The 7,481-nt window shown below is 34.9% G+C and overlaps 1 pseudogene; it reads right to left on the reverse strand.

Annotated features, from left to right (window-relative positions):
* Positions 1–1,419: 1,419 nt before the first annotated feature.
* On the reverse strand, positions 1,420–1,952 carry LOC121452601 (annotated as a pseudogene).
* Between the last annotated feature and the right edge of the window lie 5,529 nt (positions 1,953–7,481).

Raw genomic sequence — 7,481 nt, forward strand, 5'->3', positions numbered from 1 at the left:
AAATTTCCTCAAAGAAAATGAGAAAAAGACAAACTGAAAATTGGATAACATTGATAAATCCCTTAGAGAAAGGCAAAAAAAAAAAGTCAAAAAAAAAACATAAAAGAACAGGTGAAGGAAACATTTCAAGACTTGAAAATCAAAATAGAAGTGACCAAGAAAACCCAAATAGATGGAATCATTGAAATAAAAAAATCCGTGTAAGCAAACAACACTACAGATAAAAATATCATCAATAGAATGTAAGTGACAGAATAAAGAAACTCGGGTGCTGAAAATACAGTAGAATAGATTCATCAATCAAAAAAAATGTAACAATTAAAATATTTCTAAAAGAAAACATCCAGAAAATCTGGGACACTATGAAAAACTCAAACCTAAGATTAATGAGTAAAGAAAAGAAGAATCACAGTTCAAAGGCCCAGAAAATATATCAACAAAATCATAGAAGAAAACTCTTCTAACATAAAGACATTCAGTAAAGACATAAAAAGCATACTGAACAGCAAATAAATTGGACCAGAAAAAAAAGTTCTTGTGCCAACAATAATCAAATATTAGACATACAGAAGAAAGAAAGAATAGTAAGATCAGTGAAGGAAAAACCCTACTAAAATATAAAGGCAGACCTATTTGAATTACACCTGACTTTTCAATGGACACTATACAAGTCAGAAGAGCCTTGTCTGTAAGAGATGTCTTACAGACTCTAAGAGACCACAGATGCCAGTCCAGACTAATATACCCAGGAAAATTATCAATCACCATAGAAGAAGAAAACAAGATATTTCAAAATAATGTCAAATTTAAACAATTTCTATACACAATTCTAGCCCTACAGAAGTTACTAAAAGAAAGACTCCAACCCAAGGAGATTGAACACACCCACAAAAGCATAGGCAATAAATAATCTCACACCAGAAAAACCAAGGAAAGACACACACACACACGTACACACACACACACACACACACACACACACACACAAAACTACCCACAGGAACGAAACAACAAGAATAAACAATCAATGGTCAATAATATCTCTCAATATCAATGGATTCAAATATACAACACTGGGCAGTAATATGGATATGAAAACAGGATCTATCCTTCTGCTGCACAGAAAAATCATACCTCAACATCAAAGATAGACATTAACTCAAAGTAAAGGGTTGGGAAAAGATTATCTAAGCAAATGAACCTAAGAAGTAATTTGAATGAGCTATTTTAATATTTAACAAAATAGACTTCCAGACAAAATTAATCAAAGGATCTGGAGAAGGAAATTTCATACTCATCAAAGGAAAATTCCACTAAGGGGACATTGCAATTCTTTTCTGTTATTTTTTTTTATTGTTTGTTTGTTTGTTTTGCATTTTTATCAGATGGCCTTGTTTTTGAAATATTTTCTTTTCTTTCTTAAGTAGCTGGGTAATCTACAACACCACTGTTGATGTCATCAATGTGACTGTGGTCCACATTGCAGCCCATAGACTCTGCAGTACCCAGAATATTTTTAATAGTTCCAGAAAGTTCTTTGACTAAACACTAGTGTTGTATCTGCCAGGTAATGTTAACAATCTTGTTTAAAGTAATATTTACACTGTGTTTAATGTTCTTCTGCTTTTTCACTGGCTCTTGGTGGCTCATTGAGGGCTTTGATGATCACGGCAGAGACAGAGGGCATCATCTCTCTCTGGGTCTCTTTGTTCTGCATGGTCAGTTTCACTGTAATCCTCAGACCTTTCCCATACCAGTTGCCTTGGCTATGTAATCACCCACTTTTTTGGAGACAGACCCAGGGGTCTGATCCTGGGGCCAAAAGCAGATGTGGCACCAACCTCACATCCAGTGCACCTCAAATACATGACATTTTTCTTGTTGTGGTCAAACTTTGTTGGCATGGTGGAGGTAGCTGATGTTAGATGGACATGGATTCAGAATGACTTAAGAAAGTGATACCATAACCTTTGGAGCGAAAAGTCAAAAACATTGCAATTCTTAATATCTATTCCCGAAACACAAGGGCGCCAACATTTATAAAGAAATATTACTAAAGTTTAAGTCACACATTGAACCTCACACATTATTGTGCGAGTCATCAATACCTTATTCAAACCAATGGACAGATCATCCAGAAAAAATAAATAAATAAACAGAGAAACAGCTAATAGATGTTATAACACAAATGGACCTTTCAGATAACTACAGAATATTTCACTGAAACATAAAAAAGATACCTTCTTCATAGCACCTCACAGAACATTCTCCAAAGTTTAAAATATACTTACATGTTTCAACAGATTTAAGAGAATTAAAATAATCCCCTGTACTTTATCAGAATACCATGGATTAAAGAAGTATTTCAGCAAAAATATCTTACAAACTCTCTACTGAATCACCACTGGGTCAAAGAAGAAAAAAAAGAAAAAATAAATAAAATAAAGACTTCCTAAATTTCAATGAAAAGGAATGCACAGCATACCCAAACTTATGGGACACAATAAAAACAGTGCTAAGAGGAAAGATCATAGTACTATGTGCCTTCATAAATAAGTCAGAGAGACTTCATACTAGCAGCCTGGCACCTTACCTGAAAGCTCTAAAACAAAAAATCAAGCAAACATACCCAAGAGAAACAGAAGTCATAAAATAATCAAACTGAGAGCTGAAACCAATAAAATAGAAACAAAGAGAAGAATCAAGGAAGCAAAGAGTTGATTCTTTGAGAAATTAAACAGGATAGATAAATGCTCATCTAAAGTAACTAAAAGGTAGAGAATGAATATCTGCATCAACAAAATCAGATGTGAAAAGGAAGACAAAAGAACAGAAATTGAGAAAATTAAGAGAATCATTAGACTATATTTAAAAAACCTTTACTCCAAAAACTGGAAATCTAAAAGAAAGGGACAATTTTCTCCATAGATGTCACTTACTTGAGTTAAATCAGGATCAGATAAACAATTTAAATAGATCTACAACTCCTAGTGAAATAGAAAAGGTCATTTAAAGTTTCCCAACCCCCCACCCCCCAAAAAAAAAGCCCAGGGTCAGATGGTTTTAGTACAGAAGTAATACCAATACTTATATCGTTCCTAAAAATAGAAAGAGAAGGAACATTGTCAAATGCATTTTATGGTGCCAAAGTTACACTGATAACCCAAACCACAAAGAGTCAACAAAGAAAGAATTACAGACCAATTTCCCTCATGAACCTAGATGCAAAAATACTCAGTAAAATACTTAAAAACTGAATCCAAGAAATAACAAAAAGATCATCTACCATGACCAAGTATGTTTTATAACAGAGATTCAGAAATGGTTTAACATATGAAAACATCAATTTAATCCACCATATAAATAAATTAAAAAATAAAGTCACATGGACATCTCATTAGATGCTGAAAAAGCTTTGAAAAAAATCCATCACCCATTCATGATAAAAAGTATTGGAGAGATCAGGGATTGAAAGGTCGTATCTAAACATAATAAAGGCAATACACAGAAAGCCAGTTCCCAACATCAAATTAAATGGAGACAAACTAAAAGCAATTTCACTAAAATCAGGGACTATACAAGGCTGTTCACTCTCCATACCACTTCAATGTGGTACTTGAAGTTTTAATAGAGCAATAGGACAACTAAAGGAGATCAAAGGATACAAATTGGAAAAGAAGAAGGCAAAGTATCATGATATGACAGTATACATAGAGACCCCAAAAATTCTTCCATGGAACCTATAGCTTCTCATACCTTTAGCTAAGTGGATGGATACAAAATAAACTTAAAAATGGTGTAGGAGGTTCATCTGTCTGAGTGTTGCTTTTATTGGTTAATGAATAAAGAACTGCCATGAGCCTATGGTAGGGAAAAACAGAACTAGGGAGGGAAAGCTAGGCTATATGTTAGGAGAATGAAGGGTGGAGTTAAGAGAGACACCATGTAACCCGCTGGAGACAGATGCGGAAAATTTGGCTGGTAAGCCACAGCCATGTAGCCATATACAGATTGATAGAATTGGGTTAAATTAATATGTAAGAGTTAGCCAATAAGAAGCTAGAGTTAATGGGCTAAGCAGTCATTTAATTATTACAGTTTCTGTGTGATTATTTCAGATCTAAGCTTGCCGAGAGCCTGGGAACCAACAAGCAGCCTCTTCCAACAAAAGATATCAGTACCTTCCTACATACTAGCAATAAAAAGGCTGAGAAAGAAATTAGTGAAACAACACCCTGAACAACTCCACAAATAATATAAAAACTACTTGTATAACTCTAACCAAGCAAGTTAAAGACCTGAATGGCAAGAACTTTAAGTTTTTGAAGAAAGAAATTGAAAATGAAGATACCAGAAGATGGAAATATCTTCCATGCTCATGGAACAGTAAGATTACAATAGTAAAAATGGTCATCATACCAAAAGCAATATACATGCAATTCCCACAAAAATTTCATCACTATTCCTTGAAAGAAGTAAATTCAGCTTCTAAGGGAAAAACAAACAAAATCAGTTTAGCTAGGACAGTCTTGTATAATAAAGGAACTTCTGGGGGTACACTATCCCTGATTCCAAGCTGTGCTACAGAGGAATAATAATAAAAACCACAAGGTATTGTCATTGTAACAGATAAGTTGATCAATGGAATCAAAAACACAGACACAATTTCACATACCTATGGATGCCTTATTTTTGATAAAGAAGCCAGAAAGATAAAGCGAAAAAGAAAGAAAGAAAGGAAAGAAAGAAAGAAAGAAAGAAAGAAAGAAGTCTACTACAAATGCTGCTGGTCTAGTTATATGTTAGTATGTAGATGAATATAAACATATCAATTTCTATCACCCTAGAGAAAATCATGTCCAAGTAAATGAAGGACCTCAACATAAATCCAGATACACTGAATCTGATAATAGAGAAAGTGGGAAATAGCTTCCAATGCATTGGTACAGGAGACTACTTCCTGAATAGAACTACAATCTTACAGGCACTGAAAACAACAATGAATAAATGGGAACCCATGATATTGAGAAATTTCTCTAAGGCAAAGTACACTGTCAAAAGGGAAAAGAGCAGTCTTCAGAATGTAAAAGGAACTTCACAAACCCCATATCTGACAGATGTAAATTTTCCAAATTATATAAAACCTCAATAAACTAAACATCAACAAACCTATTAAGTCAATTAATATATATAGTAGCCATTATCCTCTTAATACATTTATTTATGATAATATATCATTTACCAAAATCATTTAAACAGATAAAGAAAACAAATATAAATTAAATTAGTGAGATAAAAATTATAGCATATACAAAGACAATAACAGAAGAATTCAAAGAAAGGCCCTCCTGTTATGAGGCAGTAGATTGGATATGAAAACATATCCAGAGCCGAAATTACTGATTCGTATTCTTTATTTCACTTGAGGATCATAGTGTAAAGAGAAAAAGTTTCACGGCAATTCCTGGAAGCCAGTAGCACAGAAACAAGCATTCCGCATAGACCTCTGTGCATTTACTCTCTAAGCAACTATACCTTAAGGCCACAAAATGTACAATGTCCTATTTGTAACTGGAGATACTATAGCACATCCACAACAGCCATAAAGAAATGAAAGAGAAAGTAAACTGCAGCTCACCGCTGCCGCTGCCGCTGCCGCCCCGTCTGTGCTCTTTGCGCTAGAACCCAGTTCTGGAGCTTCTGGCAAGAGGCTGGAGGTTGAGAATACACACGCAGAGACAGACCAACACACAGACTTAAAATCACTGGTACCAAAAGCCCCCTCTTTAATAGCACCATGGAGGCTTAAATACACTGCAGTCAATGGCCAACAGTGAAAATCCCATCCTCTGATCCTCTAAACTAGGCACAGCTTCTAGTAACTTCAATTAGAAGGCTCTAGACAGGGAAGAGCAGCTGAAGGCCAGGGCTTAATTGGTCCCGACAGTAAACCAAGCAAAAATACAGTGTCCTTCCTGGAAATTGGTCAGAAAAATAAGCTATGGGGGTTTCTCAGCCCTGTTCTATAGTACATGGGCAGATGCTTGAAATAATCCCAGATTATGGTATTTTAAAATGCTCTAAATCACCCTGCTCTCCACACTATTCATTGAAGATTCAAGTAAATCAAGAGTTGGAAGAGATTTGAAAGAGAATGATAAAGAGATAGAGTCAAATTGAGGGAGAGAGAGAGGAAAGAGAGAATAATTTTTTTTCAGTGAACCCAGTAAAAACCAAATAGAACAGAAAGAATGTAAAGTTTCTGATGTTGAGTCATTTTAACTGGGCAGTGGTGGTACACAACTTAAACCCCAGCACTTGTAAGGCAGAGGCAGTCAGATCTCTGTGAGTTCGAGCCCAGCCTGGTCTGTAAGAGCTAGTTCAGGACAGCCTCCAAAGCTACAGAGAAATCCTGTCTTGAAAAAATAAAATAGAATTTTAATTTGTGACTAGAGTAACAACAAACAACACACCATTGGTCTCCTGAACAGATTAACACAACCTTTCACTCTGATGTCCCGAGGTAATAGGTACATTTATCTAAACACATACAGACAGACATAGACACACACACACACGTCCCTGCTTAAGTCCCTGCTCAATTGTTTTTCTATATAGTCTGGATAAATTCACAAACAACAACAACAAAAACTTTGTTAAAGGAAAGATCAAGTAAACTCAGAGCAAATGGATCCATTATAACTAGGCACAGATGTGGTACAAATACTAACACTACCAGATAAGAAATTCAAAGTAATTAAAAATTAAAGATAATCTTTCAAGTGATTACTGCTATAACATGTCTGAGGTCTGAAAATTAGGATACCTAATTTGTTTCCCTACCTTTTTGGCATTTAAACCTATGAAATTACATTTTAGAAATAATACAAAATACAAGAAGCAGTACCCATCATAATTATTTTACTGTGTGACATTTTGTAATGTAACATAATAAAAAATAGATGTGATATGTGCCTTTTTCTATAAAGTACCTGGCTATCTATTTATGAGTTTCAGTTATTAAAAAAACTACGGTGGCCTTCATGAGGGAAGTTTATCCCATTTTTTTTTTCAGTGTGTACCAAACCTAATGAGAGATAAGGCTTGTGTCGGTCATGTACTTGTTACGATTCACAAGAACACTTCTAAGGTGTGTCAATCAAAAGTCTGTAATAACAGTCCAATCAGGGGGAAAATGTCAGAAAATCTTTTCTCAAGGGCGATTCAACAAAGCACATGTTCTTACATGAACTGCAGCAAATTCACAGGAATTAAGAAAAGGCTCAAGAGTGTATACAGACTAAACTAAAATGGGCAGGTGGGGCAGGCACGAAAGCTGGATGAATGTGGAATTGAGGTTTTAATCTTTGAGATAAAAAAAAAAGCTGTCTTTGGGTTTCTATTGCTGTGAAGAGGCATTACCACCATGTCAGCACTTTCAAAGAAAAACATTTAATCATATAACTTGCTTAGAGTTCAAA

The sequence above is a fragment of the Microtus oregoni genome, unplaced genomic scaffold (genome assembly GCF_018167655.1).
Source record: "Microtus oregoni isolate MIOR12 unplaced genomic scaffold, Mior012 000009F_ref0000495, whole genome shotgun sequence".
Lineage (NCBI taxonomy): Eukaryota > Metazoa > Chordata > Mammalia > Rodentia > Cricetidae > Microtus > Microtus oregoni.